This window comes from Equus przewalskii, chromosome X, assembly GCF_037783145.1.
Source record: "Equus przewalskii isolate Varuska chromosome X, EquPr2, whole genome shotgun sequence".
NCBI lineage: Eukaryota > Metazoa > Chordata > Mammalia > Perissodactyla > Equidae > Equus > Equus przewalskii.
In genome coordinates this window covers 46,163,422-46,180,986 of record NC_091863.1, presented here as the reverse complement: position 1 = coordinate 46,180,986, position 17,565 = coordinate 46,163,422, and the positions used below count along the sequence as shown (strand labels likewise).

General features: G+C 38.5%; 1 protein-coding gene across 1 annotated transcript in view; it reads right to left on the bottom strand.

Annotated features, from left to right (window-relative positions):
• Positions 1 to 8,493: 8,493 nt before the first annotated feature.
• The window catches only part of NBDY (negative regulator of P-body association), a 241,399-nt gene continuing 232,327 nt past the window's right edge, over positions 8,494 to 17,565 (bottom strand). The window contains exon 3 of the mRNA XM_070605595.1: positions 8,494 to 9,884. The gene's annotated coding sequence lies outside the window, so the exon portion shown is untranslated. The remainder of the gene's footprint in view (positions 9,885 to 17,565) is intronic.

Below are 17,565 nucleotides of genomic sequence, written 5' to 3'. Positions count from 1 at the left end.
GCTATGAAACTGGAAATCGACTACAAGACAAAAGCTGGTAAAGGAACAAAGATGTGGAGCCTTCACAACATGCTACTGAACAAACAATGGATAATTGAAGGAATTAAAAGGGAAATCAAAAATATCTGGAGACAAATGAAAATTAAAATACAACATAGCAACTGATATGGGATGCAGAAAAAGTGTCCTAAGAGGGAAATTCATAGCAATATAGGCTCACCTTAACAAACAAGGAAAATCTCAAATAATCAACCTTAAACGACACCTAATAGAACTAGAAAAAGAAGAACAAACAAAGCCCAAAGTTGGCAGAGGGAGGGAAATAATAAAAATCCAAATAGAAATGAATGAAATAGAAACCAAAAACACAGTAGAAAGTATCAGTGAAACTAAGAGCTTCTTTGAGAAGATAAACAAAACTGACAAACCTTTAGCCAAACTCACTAATAACAGAGAAGGCTCAAATACATAAAATTAGAAATGAAAGAGAAGAGATTAGAACAGATACCACAAAAATACAAAGGATTACAAGAGAATACTATGAAAAACTATATGCGAACAAACTGGACAATCTAGAAGAAATATATAAATTCTCTGACCCACACAACCTCTCAAAACTAAATAGAGAGGAAATAGAGTGTCTGAATAGAATACTCACAAGTAAAGAGATTGAAACAGCAATCAAAATCATTGCAAAATAATAAAAGTCCAGGACCAGACAGCTTCTCTGGAGAATTCTACCAAACATTCAAAGATTTAGTACTTATCCTTCTCAAACTATTTAAAAACCTGAAGATGATGGAACATTTCTTAAGACATTTTATGAAGCCGACATCACTCTGATCCCAAAGCAAGACAAGGACATTGCAAAGAAGGAAAATTACAGGCCAATCTCGCTGATGAACATAGATGCAAATATCCTCAACAAAATATTGGCCAACTGAATACAGCAATACATTAAAAGGATCATATACCATGATCAAGTAGGATTCATACCAGGGATGCAGGGATGGTTCAACATCTGAAAATCAATCAATGTGATACACCACATGATAAAACCACATGATCATGTCAATAGATGCAGAGAAAATATTTGACGAGATCCAAGATCCATTTATGAAAAAAACTGTCAATAAAATGGGTATAGAAGAAAAGTACCTCAACATAATAAAGGCCATATATGGCAAACCCACAGTCAACATCATACTCAATGGGGAAAAGCTGAAAGGAATCCCTCTGAGAACAGGAACAAGACAAGTGTGCCCACTCCACCACTCTTATTTAACATAGTACTGGAGTTTTTGGTCAGAGCACTTAGGCAAGGAAAGGAAATAAAAGTTATCCAAATTGGCAAGGAAGAAATCAAACTCTTGCTGTTTGCAGGTGACTTGATTTTATATATAGAAAACCCTAAAGAATCCATCAGAAAATATCGAAAATGATCAAAACTACAGCAAAGTTGTAGGGTACAAAATCAACTTACAAAAATGTGTTGCATTTCTATATGCTAATAAGAAATTAACATAAAGAGAACTCAAGAATACAATTCCATTTACCATCGCAACAAAAACAATAAAGTATCTAGGAATAAATTTTACCAAGGAAGTGAAAGACCTATGCACTGAAAATTATAAGACATTATTGAAAGAAATCGAAGATAACATAAAGAACTAGAAAGATATACCATTCTCATGGATTGGAATAATAAACATAGTTAAAATGTCCATAATGCCTAATGCAATCTACATATTCAATGCAATCCCAATCAGAATTCCAAAGACATGCTTCATGGAAATAGAACAAAGAATCCAGAGGAGTAGGGGATCTGAGCTCCAATTGGGCACCCAGCCCTTCAACCCAGCACAAAAGAGACATATCCCTTAATACCTGGCTTTGCTGGCTTTGCAAACCTAAAAGAAATACATCTAGGAAAACTGTAGAAGTTCAAGGAAAGAAGAATCTGCTCTTAAAGGGCCCATGCAAAGACTCAATCTACCCACAAACCAGCAAAAAAACCACAGATAGAAAAGAAGACAGACCCAGTACCCCACCCCCAGGGACTGAGACATTGGCAGCAGCCATTATTGTGACCTACTTCACTTGTGCTGACACAGATGCTGGCAGCTGCCGTTGGAATCCTTCCTCTAGCCTGCTTGCACAGGGGTCTGCCCTGAACACTAGAGCACTCAAAGCAATCAGGTGCAGCCAAGCAGCAGGCAGAATACCCAGGGACCAGATCCCCTGACAAGCAAGCCCATAGCTGACCCTTGGACCCACAGCAGTGGGGTGTATGGGCCCATGGCTGCAGAGCATGTGGGCTTGCAGCAGACTTGTGAGGCTGGCCATCACAAACAGCCACACAGTGGATCTCCCCCATCATCCAATGCCTGAAACAATTGTGGGAAGCTGCACCTGGGTCTGGCCCCACCCATCTATGCTCATGAAACTATTACCACAGGTTAGAATAACTAGAACTTTCCAGAGGCCTGCCCTGCCCCAAAGAGAGCTGACAACAACAGTACAATACAGGGAGCTGCACTGAAAGCTTGCAGCAATTGTGAGTGCCCCAGCTTAGGAACCAGCAGAGGAAGAGCAGAGCAATGAGGGGAAGGCAACTGGCATCTGTACAGTCTGTTGGGGAAGTGGGAGAGTCCCCCCTCCCACTTTCCTTAAGGTTCTTATGGCTGGTCAAATTATTAAAAACACAGGAGAAAATAAAACAAAGTCTAATAGCATGTATACATGGGAGAAACCCAGGAGAAAGTAAACCCAGCCTTCTGGCTGAGGCTGCCTGTTTAAGTGTCTTCAAGTACACACAAGGAGGATGTGGAGGCTAGTGATTTGGAATTTCAGAGGGGAAGACAATTTACATGGAGATGGGATGCAAGTGTTTGTTAAACAGGTTTTGCTGGGCCAAAAAATGGGTTTGTCCATGTTTTTCTATCACACGTATTTTACATCATACTATAGCTATCATATGGTATGAGCTCCTTCCTGGAACAGGACTTCTATGTTAAATTCCTGTAGGCAGTTTGGGGGAATGGAGGTCAGAGGCTCTTCCTGAGTATTTTGAGCCTTTATTGTCTTCAGCTCAAAATAATCCACATACCAGAGTGGCACATATTGGGGAGGACTGCCCTGAAACCCATCAAGTCTGTGTGGAGGACAGGCACATCTAAAAGACTGGCATGTCAGGATGCCTCATTCTTTAATCCAACAAATACATCAGGGCTCTCTCTTTTCCACATTATAGTCATTGGCTTTCCCCACAAGGTATTCAGAACTCACTGTGGATGGGATTTACCACATCCACGGGCCACTCCATCACATGGTTATATCTTGGCTCACCTAGTGACTTCCTTCATGCAGAACTACTCCGAGGCAGGATTATTCTAAGTAACTGTGAGGAATATTTTTGGGCACAAACCTCCTGTGTATTTCAGAGTGTTTTGCTTTCCGTTTTGTTTTTTGAGAGTTCCCCAGGGGGCCTTACTGAGACAGAGCCTGTGATTGTTTCAAGGCAGCTGGCTTGCATGGTACTTTAAAACTGACCTGGGCCTGCTTTCCTCCTTCCTCTATCATCCTAACCATTTTATCAGGCCAGCCGGTGCTAATTCGCATTTCCTTTTTTCTTACATCCATTGTCCTGCCTGCTGTTGTGATTAGGATATAATGAAGTACTTAGAACGCATTCCTTCACATTTGTCTAACTGGATATGTGGAACTTATATAAAACTGTTTTTTAGCATGCCAATGCATCTGAAAATTCATCAGTATATTCGTGGTGGTAGTGCCCTCCGCAAAAGCTTTAACTCTATTGATATGGCTTTTAATGATTGATGGCGTCACAGTGTGTGAATTCGAACTTTCTAGGTGTGCCTCAGGAGGATGCTGACCTGCCGGACACTCGTAAAATGCCCCCCCCTTGACTGAAGACCACCTTCTCAGCCTGGCATCCAAGGCCCTTCATGACCTGAGTCCTTTCTCCCTTTCCAGCTTCACTGTTTCCTATTCCTGCACTATTTACTACTATTTCCTGCTCCTTATGCTACAGGCTCTTTCCCTCAGCATTCCAAGTTGTTTCAATGTTTATATTACAATAATATATTTCCTTTTGGTTTTCTCTTCAATTCCCTGCCTCATCTGAAGCAGTAGACAAAATGTCAATTTGTTAATTAGATACGTAGAAGATTACTAACTGGGTACATGGAAATTAAGGCGTTAAGCATGCACAAACAAGGACCCTTGTTGAGAACAGAACCATAGAATTCTAGAGCTGTTTGTGGCTTTGAGATTATATAGCCCACCTCCTCATTTGTACCGAGTATGAAACAGGTACAGAGAGACGAAAGGATTTAAGGTAGCATAGTAATGTCCTATAAGAGTCAGGCCTTGAACAAATATTTCTTGATTCTTGGACCAAGCTGCTACTGCTGCTACTTCTCCTTTCCTCCTTCATTTTTTAAAAAGGAAATAAAATGTTTGAGATATATTTGTATCCCTTATTGTGTCCCTTCTCCATTTTTTCCCTTTGCCCCTGAACTAAGGTTGGTGTGTGTTGACAAATAGAAATGGCAAGCAGTAGGATATATTGGAGTATATGAGGAAGCCACTTGGTGTAAACCTAATTTGGCCTGACTTTGTTTTTCCAAAAGAGCCTGACGTGGCCATTGAGCATGCATTGTATATCTGCTTTAAACACTTACTGTGGCAAGAACAAATGCCCTTAAGATAAAGGTGCAACTTCCCCCCACATTGGCATTTCCTTATGGATAAGCATCTTTCCTTAGGCTAGGAACTGACTGCTGTGCTCACCTTTGACCACCCAGCTCACCTGTGGCCACCCAGCTTGAGACAACAGACCTGTCGCCCTGCTGCGTCCACCTAGACAGCAGACCTACCTGCTGTGTCCATCAATCACCGTGCTGACAGAGCAGTCTCGTCACTATTGTAAAAGGGACATTTCAATCATATGTTAAATATCCTCTTTGAGGGTATGTAACCACTCTGTACACCCCACTTCTTTGGTGCCCTTCCTCCCTTTGGGAAGAAAGGCCCAAGGCCATGGTCCTCACATTTTGGCTCAGAATAAACTCACCCAAATTTTCATTTATAGACTGGTTATGGATTATTTTCTTCAACAGTGTCCTTCCTACTAATGTTTATAATTTCATTACATATGTATCCCCAAAATGTATATAATAGTGATTTTTCTGATGCAACACTGTTTCTCATCCCAAATTCATTCATGTACCACTTTTGTGATTTTTCCATACTTTTGTACTACCTATGCTATACTATTTTCTTGAGAAGATGCATTTGACTATTAAATTATTTCCCACAATAATGTGCCATCTAGTGGCATATGGGCAAGTGCCCTCATATATTTGAGATACCTTATGCCTTAGATCATCTAACATTCTACCATTGGTACCGCAGTTTAGGAACCATTATACTACACTTCACATGGGTTAAATGTGTTGTCAACACAGTGTCATTTATCTCTAATTAATAAACTTTTCATCTTTCATACTTTTCACAAGGAAATTCTACCTGTAGCTTCATCTTCAACATGACACTCTTGACCTACTGACAAAGATTCTCTCCTTGACCAAACTCAACTCGGGCTCTTTTAAACTCTCTTCTCAACTAGGCCCTGACTTTTGGGCTTCCATATTTGTCCCTGCATTGTCAATGTTAGCCAGAATCCTGCTAAGTAAGTTTAGCCAGAATCCCCCATCCTTGACATCTGACCACCCTCACTATTCAATTGAGTTCCTCATCCTGCACCATCCTCCCAGATAATGTCTGATCACCCTGGCCTGCCTTCAACAAGAATCCCGTTAGGTCAGTTTAGCCAGAATCCTCCCCGGTTACCCCTGATGTTTCCTCTTAGTAATTTTCCATCCACTGACCCCTCCCCCACCACCCTGCTCCTTGGCTAAAAATTCCCATGTTTTCCTTGTTGTATTCAGGGTTCAGCCTGTCAGCTTTCTTCCCCGCTGCAAGACCCCTTTGCAGTAGCACTATAATTATCACAATAGTTCTCCCTTGAATGAAGTTTTTCTTACCATCTTTAACAAGGGCCATGAATAATTTTTTCTTTAATAGTTATGGTGCTGCGACTCAGATAGGATCAGATTCATCATTGGACCTCTCACCCAGCACCCTAAATGTGCACGTTTGAAGCCTTTCTCTTCACTCTTGACTGATTGGTTGGGTATCCATTGGTGAGTCTGACTCCTGAACCATTGCTCTGGACAAACATCTGTTGAAGCTAGTAAGGGCAGATTTTGATTCTTAAGCTTTTGTGTATACTCTCTGAAGCTGGGTTAGAGTTCCAGGCTTCTTTTGAAAGTACCTCCTGGGCTGGAAAGTCTTCTTCCTGGCTTCTTGTCCTCCGTGGGGATTATTCCCTGTCTCCCTAGGCTGGAAGTCTTTTCTTCCTGGTCCTTTATGAGAACTTTCTGTTCTCTGTAATGGATCCCGTTTCTCCCAGGGGCATGTCCCAGTTGACTGGAACTCCGTTCTTGAACCCCTACTGACTATATGCAATGGGAACTCTTTTTCCTTTCTTGTTGGCATGATTTTGCTGAGGATAACTGGGAAGTTTTTTGGCTTCTTTGGGAAACTTCTAGTCTCTCCAAACTGTCTCTTCTAAGACCTCTCGTTTCCCATTGTTTCTGCTCCTCCTTTCCCCCCTTTCACCTTCAATTTTCCTTCCAACTCCCTTGAAACCTTTGATATGCCCCTCTTCAAATCCTTACTTCCTCTATCCCTCTGTCCACCCCCATCATACTTTTGCCTTTCCACTTCGGCCTCGAAGCCCCTTAAAGCACTTGAATTTTAGGTCCCATACCCACCCCATTGGGAGCTCTCAAGGGATTCAGTGACCCCTGAAAGCAACCACCTGAGGCTGAAAAGAAGAAAAAGGGCTATTTGGAAACAGAACTGGATTTTTTTTTCCACTCATATGCACTTTGGAGACATCCGGACAGCTGGTAAGTATTTTCCCTGTCACTCTCCTAAGATTTAGTCCACAGCCTCCGTAAGATTACATATCATGGCAAAAGAAAATCTTAAAGTCTCCTCCACAAATATTACTAAACAGGTAACCTTAACTTACCTCACTTGCTGGAAACACAATTTAAATAAAAATATAAAGTACAGATAAACCAGTGATTTTATATTACTATGCTTTATTGACTCATGACTAAAATTTTCCAATGAAAACTGTAAGACCTCAGTTTGCATGTGTCTGTATGTTCATGTATGTTACATATTTGTGATATTTTTCTCTCTCTGGATGGTATTGCCAAGTTAATTCATAAAATCCCTTAAAGGATTTGTATTAAATTTGTTTAGAGAGAAATGAGCACCATATAAATTATTTTCCTAAAACTGTCAGAAATATAGAAAGTAACTCAAGTGGTTTTTAAAATTTTTTATTATGTTCACATGGTCTGAGATAATCTTTGGTAAACAAAGTTAGTTTTAAAATTGCTGATAAAATAAAAACAGATATGTATTCAGAGTTGTCAACATTAAACATAATATAGATGTAAAAATTTTTCTACCTAGGCTTACTAGTCAGACAAGCTTATGTTATCCATACTAGATGTTGAAAACTATAAAACTATAAATCCAATCTAAGAACAAAAGGTACGATAAAAATTAACTGCTTAATGAATATCAAGTGTGGAAGACAGCAATAGAAGAATCAAATGTTTAACTCTTTAGGTTCTTTGATTCTGGTTAAAATTTTTTTGGATACTCACCTGATTTGTCAACAAGAAAAGTGACTTAAGATGATGGCTATCTTTGTTTAATGTCTCATGAAATTTTCATGATCAATTCAAGCATAATTGCTAAGGACAAATTGAATTAAATAGACGCAAGCGGGATAAAAGTTAACAAATGAACTTCTCAGCAACAATTATGTTTTATAATATGTGTACTTGAATATGGTTCAAAAATATTTTTGGTAAGTTGAAACCTTAAAAATATAACAAATTAAGTTAAATGATGGCTATTCATTGAATATCTAGATCATTCCCAAATAGGATAGAATATTGGAACATTAATTGCTAAAATAAGTTTAAGTTTACTTACTTTTGGATTCTTATTTTTATATGGTATAGAAAATCTAAATTTATTTGAGTCTGTTAATACACATGAGAAATTCTACTATGAAAAAGACATATGCCTCTAGAAAATTATGAAATAATGTATTCATAATTTTGCAACAGAATGATAGTATGAGGCAGACCGTCCACAATTCTCTGCTTCCTAGATTTCACTGAAAATTAGGGTTGCTAATGGTTAAAAGTTGTAATACATATGTAAATGAAACGACTAGGAATAATGAGAGTGAAGGAAAAACATGCTGTATGCAAAGAGATTCAGATGTGCTTTCGATTAGGAAAGATATGAAGGGCTTTGGCGCTTTTTTGTTTTTGTTTTTTTAAAAAATGAGTTTATTCAGACAACAAATGGATTTTTGTCTTTTATTTTATTTATTTTTTTCCAGTAATTTAATTGAGATCATAATGATTTATAACATCGTGTAATTACGGGTGTGCATTATTGTTTATCAATTTCTGAGTAGACTTCATTGTGCTCACCACCGGTAGTCTAATTTTTGTCCGTCACTGTACATATGTGCCCCTTTACCCCTTTCGCCAACCCCCCAACCCCCTAACCCTCTGGTAACCACTAATCTGTTCTCTTTATCCATGTATTTATTATCTTCCACGTATGAGTGAAATCATGCAGTATTTATCTTTGTGTCTCTGGCTTAGTTCACTTAACATCATACCCTCAAGGTCCTTCCACGTTGTTGCAAATGGGAGGATTTTGTCTTTTTTTATGGCTGAGTAGTATTCCGTTGTATATATATATCACATATTCTTTATCCATTCATCCATAGAAGGGCACTTGGGTTGCTTCCACGTTTTGGCTATTGTGAATAGTGCTGCAATGAACATAGAGGTGCATAAGTCTCTGGATCATTGATTTCAAGTTCTTTGGATAAATACCCAGTAGCGGGATAGTTGGATCATATCATATTCTTATTTTTAATTTTTTGAGAAATCTCCAGATTGTCTTCCATAGTGGCTGCACCAGTTGGCATTCCCAACATCAGTGTATGAGGGTTCCCTTTTCTCCACATCCTCTCCAAGATTTGTTGGTTTTTTTCTTGGTAATTATAGCCATGTGTGAGGTGATATCTCATTGTAGTTTTGATTTGCATTTTCCTAATATTTAGTGATGTTGACGTCATTTCTTGTGTCTGTTGGCCATCTGAATATCTTCTTTGGAAAAATGTCTGTTTATATCCTCTGCCTATGTTTTGATCGGTTTGCTTGTTTTATTGTTGTTGATTTGTATGAGTTCTTTATATATTTTGGAGATCAACTCCTTGTTGGATAAATGATTTGCAAATATTTTCTCCCAGTTGATTGGTTGTCTTTTCATTTTGTTCATGGTTTCCTTTGCTTTGCAGAAGCTATTTAGTCTGATGTAGTCCCATTTGTTAACTTGTTCTTTTGTTTCCCTTGCCCAAGTAGACATCGTATTTGAAAACATGCTGCTAAGACCAACATCAAATAACCTACTGCCCATATTTTCTTCTAGGAGTTTTATGGTTTCAGGTCTGACATTCAAGTCTTTAATCCATTTTGAGTTAATTTCTGTGTATTGTACAAGATAATGTTCTACTTTCATTCTTTTGCATGTGGCTGTCCAGTTTTCACAACACCCTTCATTGAAGACACTTTCCCATCTCCGTTGTATGTTCTTGGCTCCTCTGTCAAAGATTAGCTGTCCATAGATGTGTGGTTTTATTTCCGGGCTTTCAGTTCCGTTCCAAGGGGCTTGTTTCTCTTAAGGGAAAAAGAGAGTAATTTTATTCTAAATTAGAATAACTAGTCATTCCAGAATGATAAAGAATAAAAGAGTAGGCCAAAAACTGAATGGATTTTTTTAAAAAACATGTTTTTTTGAAGTTTTATGGAAAAGGAATCTTTTCTTGTGTGGTCAAAGCTGCCGAAAATTGGATGGATTTATTTATAAGGTTTTTTTTTTAATTAACCTTAGTATTAATAGTACAGTGATACAAAACTAGAATTTGGTTTTCTTTCTGTAAAAATGAAAAAGTTTTCTTAGATTATTGATCTAGTCATAATTAGAGATTGTAAAATATATTTTTCTTTATCTTTTAGTAATTTGCCTGAGAAATCAAGACTTTCTGTCTTCTCAGAACGATTTCCTGTGCTTCATGTTGTCTTTATCAGGTCTTTCGTTACTTAGGAAAATTGAGTTTTCTGAATAATAAGAGAGCTAATTTTTTTTCTTTTGAGAATCATGCAACCTTCTATATTTATATTTGAAATTGTTTATTGCCACTTTTGCCAAATGGATAACTCGTGTTTCACAGTGACCTGTGATCTTATTTCACAAAGTATTCAATCCTTTGACATTTTTGGAACGTCTCAAAATCAAATTCTAAATGGAGTCTTTTTGTCCTCAAACTACCTTTGAGATTTTTCAGAGGGCCCCTGGAAAATCTCAAAGGGTTTGGCTTTCATCTTGTGAAAGAGGGATGTCAAACTATTTAGGTTTAATTGGTCTGCTAAATTATGTGGGAAGCACTGTCACATAAGAAGTGATGATAAATCTTCTTAGGTTATGTGCGTATGGATATATGTTATTAATATAGGTATTTTGGAATTTATATGAAGTTCACAGAAATTTGTTGCTACTCTCATCTAATTATTATCTTAAAATTTTGTATGCCGCAGAAATAACTAAATTCCCTTACCAAATGAACTCTAATCAGATCTTTAACCATGGCCATTTTAAGTCTTTTGTCATTCACAGTTATTGTTTTACTCTAATTCTCCTTTGAAAGTATTTATAATTAGCTACAAATGAGAATACTCTATGATGACATCACTTGAATAACTTTGAGACTATGCCAGTGGACTGAATCAGAATTTCGAGAACTAACAAAGAAACTTATGGATTCATAAAACTGCTAAGCCGAGATCAAACAGAACAAGAATTGATTACATGGGACTGAATGAACTGATGAGGATGATTAGAATTTTTAAGTTAACTTTTTGTTTGAAAGATTGCTGGTTCTTTGATGTTTTGTTTTCCAGATTTAAGGAAACCTTTTTCTTTTCTCTTAAGCTATCTATAACTTACAGGACTTTGGTAAGTTACACCTTTGTAAACAGAATTGAAGCATTTATCTTTTCTCCTCACCTGATCCCTCCAAAATTTGGAAACTCTTAGTGAATATTCTCATTTTTCTGGCAATATAGTTATCTGCATAAGTTCAATAAGGATCTGTTCTCCTTGTAGCTGGATACAATTGGAAACATTGGTGATATTACCAAGGCTCTGACTGGAATGTTAAATTTTAGAGTGATGTCCATTGAATCAGATGTGACCAGGCACCTTTAAGGAACTAAGCTTGACTGTAAGGAGCCAGTGTTTATAAAGCTCCCCTTAGAAAAACCTGATATATCTATACTATATACCTGCATGAAAAACCCTATACCTGATCTATAAGGTACCCTGCCATACCGGTGAGTAAGAAAGGTCACTTCCTGGCAGGCCCAGGAAGCTCAGGATATTTTGGAGACTTCAAGAAGAGAGAAATTCACCCAAACCTATAGCTGTTGCAGGCAAAATCTGGTGGAGAGTTCTTGGCTTGGCCTCCTGGCCTTAAGAGACTTTACTTTAACAGTTATCAAGGCACCTGGCTTACATGGTATTTTAAAATTGACCTGGGTCTGCTTTGCACCTTCCTCTATTTTCCTAATAATTTTATAGGACCAGTCAGTGATAACTTCCATTTCCTTTTGTCTTAGAGCCATTGTCCTGTTTGTTCTTGTGATGAGGGTATAATGAAGTAGCAAGAATGCATTCTTTCACGTCTGTCCAGTTGGATATGCTGAACTTACATAAAATCAGTGTGTGGTATGCCAATGCATGTGAAAATCCATCCAAGTATTCCTTCAGTCTTATTTTAGAATTTGAGGAAAGCATTAAGCGTCTTTCCTCAAAGTGTAACTCTTTAAAACATGAGCAGATATCAAATCTATCTTTTGAATAAATATATTTCTTCTAATGATGCAACATCAGTATCACCTTTATGCTCCTCTTAATCACTTTTATTTTCACCACCTCTCCTGCCTTATGATTAAACACACATCGTATATAGACTTCTTCCTTTAGAAAACATGTACTGACAGGGAGCAGGAAACTGTGACCAGGGAACCAAATCCAGCCTACCAGCTGTTTTTGTAAATAAAGTCTCATTGAGACATAGCCACATAGTTTCATTTACATACTGTCTATAGCTACTTTTGATACAAAGCTGAGGAGTTGTGACTGAGACCATATGGACTGCAAAGCTTAAAATATTTACTATTTGATTCTTTTTTAAAGCTTGCCAAACCTGTTATAGAGTATTAGGACATTTTGCAGTCTTCCTTAACTCTATACAAGAACATCCATTAGAGAGTGATGTCAGCATGATAGCAGAGTGAGCTGGTCCCTTTGTCTCTCCCTCTTTACCTTACAACTAGACGGACATTCAGTAAACAACAGAGGATTCCCACACAGCACAACTGGATGCCTGAGAGATCCATGCAGCTATACATCTGAAGGTAGGTGGGCTGGATCCCCAGGAAGCAGTGGAATTATGTGAGCACACCCTTCCCCCTCCCCAGCAGCAGGGAGCCAGAGCACAGAGCCTCACACAGTGGCTGGGAGCAACTGCAAGAGGAGGCAGGGACAACCCAGTGTGGTAGCCCAGCCCATGGGAGTGCCCACCATTCCACAGTGGCCCTGCCCGTGGGTACACTCCCCGCTGACTTGCAGCAGCTCAGCCCCCATGAAGGAGCCCCGCCCACCAAGCTCAGCCACCAGCACAACTGTAAGAGGAGGTGGGGGCAGCCTGGTGCATGTGCAAATGTCTTCAGACATAGCCAGGCGTGTAGGAGTCCTCACCACACCAAGGTGGCCCTACCCATGGGAATGCTCCCCAACAAGTGGCAGCAGCACAGTTCCCATGAAGGAGCCCTGCCTACCAAGCACAGGAGCTCAGCCCATCCACTCATGAGTGCAGGGCTGGCCTGCACCTGCACAACCCACCCACTGAGCATAGAGGCCCTGTCCCCATGAGAGTGACCTGCCAAGCAGCTGTGGCCAGCCCATGCAAATGCAGGGCAGCCATACCTGCACAACTTCCAGCAGAAGGGGCAGGATTGGAAACACAGGTCCTCCTCCCCACTAATGGTGGCAGGTGGAATCTGTGACCTGATATTACCGCAAATGCACCAGCAATGGATCAGTTCATCAAACACCATGAAAAACAGCAGTAACTGTTCAGAGCAGAAGGAAAATGACAAGTCTCCAGAAACCAATCCTGAAGTCACAGAAAATCTTAATCTAAACAACAGGGAATTTTAAATAGTGGTCATAAAGAAACTCAAAGAGTTATAAGAAAACTCAGAAAGATAGCTCAATGAGCTCAGGAATAAAATTAATGAGCAGAAGGAATACTTCTCCAAAGAGATTGAAGCCCTTAAAAAGAAAACTGTGCAGAAATTCTGGAGCAGAAGAACACAATTAATGAAACAAAAAATAATCTGGAAACCATAAAAAATAGAGCTTATCTTATGGAGGACAGAATTAGTGAATTAGAGGACAGGAATCTAGAAATGCTTCAGGTGGAGGAGGAGAGAGAAGTCAGATTTTTTAAAAATGAAGAAATACAAGAGATATTTGACTCAATTAGGAAAGGCAACATAAGGATTACAGGTGTTCCAGAGGGAGAAAGGAGCAGAGAGCTTGTTCAAAGAAATAATAGCTGAGAACTTCCCAAACCTGGGGAAAGGACAAGACTTACAAGTACCTGAAGCCAATAAAACTCCTAATTGCATCAATGCAAAAAGGCCTTCTGCAAGGCATATATTAGCAAAACTGGCAAAAGTCAATGACAAAAAAGAAAATATTAAGGGCAGCAAGGCAGAAGAAAATAACCTACAAAGGAGCCCCCCGTCAGGCTGTCAGCAGACTTCTCAGAAGAAACATTACAGGCTAGGAGACAATGGAATAATATATTCAAAATACTGAAAGACAAAAACCTTCAGCCAAGAACACTCTATCCAACAAAACTATGCTTCAGTTATGATGGAGAAATAAAAGCTTTCCCAGATAAACAAAAGCTGAATGAGCTCACCGCCACTAGACCTCCCTTACAAGGAAAGATGAAGGAAGCCCTCCTGCATGAAACAAAAAGGCAAAGGCTTACAAAGCTTCAAGCAAGGAGAAAAAGAGACAGAAAAAATGAGAAAATTGCAGCTCTCTATCAGGGCAGGTGACCAAACACTTAAATATAACTTAAAATATAGAGGGAAGGAAAGCATCAAAAATGACTATAAACACTTCAATTTAATCACAAACTCACAGCACGAAAAAGAATAATTTGTGACAACAATACTTCAGAATGGGAAGAGGAAAAGGATGGGACCTGCTTAGGCTAATGGAGATAAGAGGCTATCAGAAAATTGACTATCTCATCTATGAGACCTTTTATGCAATCATCTCTGTAACCACTAAACCAAAAATCAGAGCAGAGACACAAATCATAAATAAAGAGAAAACTGAGAAAAGCATCACAGAAAATCACCAAACTGAAACGGCAGTCAGAAATACAAGGGAAGAGGGCTGGCCCCTTGGCCGAGTGGGTACGTTCATGCACTACGCTGCGGCAGCCCAGGGTTTCACTGGTTCAGATCCTGGGCTTTGACATGGCACTGCTCATCAGGCCATGCTGAGGCGGCATCCCACATGCCACAACTAGAAGGACCCACAACTAAAAATATACAACTGCGTATTGGGGGGCTTTGGGGAGGAAAAGGAAAAATAAAAAATATTTAAAAAAAAGAAATATAAGGGAAGAGAAACAACGGAAACATTAGAACAAGCAGAAAACAAGAGATAAAATGGCAGTATTAAGCCCTAATATATCAATAATCACTCCAAATGAAAATGGATTGAATTCTCCAATCAAAACACACAGAGTGACTGGATGGATTAATAAACAGGACCCAAGAACATGCTGCCTCCAGGAAACACATCTCAGGTCTAAAGACAAACATGCTCAGAGTGAAGGGATGGAAGATAATACTCCAAGCAAATGGCAAACAGAAGAAAGCAAGTGTAGCCATACTTATATCAGACAAAGCAGACTTCAGGATAAAAAGGACAATGAGACAAAGTGAGGCAGCATATAATGAGAAAAGGGACTTCCCACCAAGAGGACTAACACTTATGAATATATATACGCAGCTAACACAGGAGAACCAAAGTATATAAAGCAACTATTAACAGACCTAAAGGGAGAAATTAACAGCAACACAATAACAGTGAGGGATCTCAACACCCCAGTTACATCAATAGTTAGATCATCCAGACAGAAAGGCAACAAGGAAATAGTGGACTTAAATGAAACACTAGACCAGAGAGACCTAATAGATATATAGAGAACATTCCATCCAAAAAGATCAGAATACACATTCTTTTCAAGTGCACATGGAGCATTCTAAAAGATAGACCATATCTTGGAAAACAAAACAATATTCAAGAAATTGAAGAATATGGAAATCATATTTTATTTCATAAAAAATCATATTTTAAATCATCTTTTTCCAACCACGGTGTTATGAATCTAGAAATCAACCTCAAGAAAAATGCTGGGAACGTCACACACATGTGGAGACTAAACAACATGCTAGTGGACAATCACTGGATAAATGAAGAAATCACAAAACAACTGGAGACATATGAAAATGAATATACAACATACCAACTCTTATGGGATGCAGCAAAAGCAGTTGTAAGAGGGAAATTCATAGCAATACACGTCCACCTCAATGATCAAGAAAAATCTCAAAGAAGTAATCTTAAACTAGTCCCAACAGAACCAGAAAAAGAAGGACAATCAAAGCCAAAAGTCAGCAGAAGGAGGGAAATAATAAAAATTAGAGCAGAAGTAAATGAAATAGAGACTAAAAAAACAATAGAAATGATCAATGAAACTAAGAGCTGTTTTTTTGAGAGGATAAACAAAATTGATAAACTCTTAGCCAGACTCACTAAAAAATATAGAAGGCTCAAATAAATAAAATTAAAAATGAAAAAGGAGAAACTACAATGGGCACTACAGAAATACAAAGGATTATAAGAGAATAATAAGAAACACCATACACCAACAAATTGGATAACCTGGAAGAAATGGATAAATTCTTAGATGCATACAACCTCCCAGAACTGAATCAAGAACAAATAGAGAACATGAATAGACCAAACACAAGTAAGGAGTTTGAAACAGTAATCAAAAACATCCCAAAACACAAAAGTCCAGGACCAGATGGCTTCTCTGGAGGATTCTACCAAACATTCAAAGAAGATTTAATACCTATCCTTCTCAAACTAATCCGAAAATATTGAAGAAGATGGAATGCTCCCTAACTCATTCTATGAGGCCGACATCATGCTGACCCCAAAACCAGACAAGGACAACACAAAGAAGGAAAATTACAGGTCAATATTGCTGATGAACATAGATGCAAAAATCTTTAACAAAATATTGGCAAATCAAATACAGCAATACATTAAAAGGATCATGCGCCACGATCAAGGGACGAAGGGATCCTTCAACATCCACAAATCAATCAGTGTGATACACCACAGTAACAAAATGAGGAATAAATGTCACATGATCATCTCAAGAGATGCAGAGAAAGCATTTGACAAGATACAGCATCCATGTATGATAAAATCTCTGAATAAGATGGGTACAGAAGGAAAGTACTTCCTCATAACAAAGGCCATATATGACAAACCCACAGCCAACATCATACTTATTGGTGAAAAACTGAACACCCTCCCTCTAAGAACAGGAACAAGACACCAGTGCCCACTCTCACCTCTCCTACTTGTCATAGAACTGGAAGTTCTGGCCAGAGAAATTAGGCAAGAAAAAGAAATAAATGGTATCTAAATTGCAAAGAAAGAAGTGAAACACTTGCTTTTTGTGGACGGCATGATGCTAGATATAGAAAACCCTAAAGAATCCACGGGAAAATTATTAGAATAATCAACATCTACAGCAAAGTTGCAGAGTAAAAGATCAACTTAAAACATCAGTTACATTTCTATACACTAATAACGAACTAGCAGAAGGAGAAGTCAAGAACACAATCCCATTTGCAATCACAACAAAAGGAATAAAGTATCTACCAATAAATTTAACCAGGGAGGTGAAAGACCTATATACTGAAAACTATAAGACATTATTGAAAGAAATTGAAGAAGTTATAAAGAAATGGAAAGATATTCCAAGCTTATGGATTGGAAGAATAAGCATAGTTAAAATCTCCATGTTACCTAAAGCAATCTACAGATTCAATGCAATCCCAATCAGGATCCCAATGATATTCTTCACGGAAATAGAACAAAGACTCATAAAATTTTCTACAC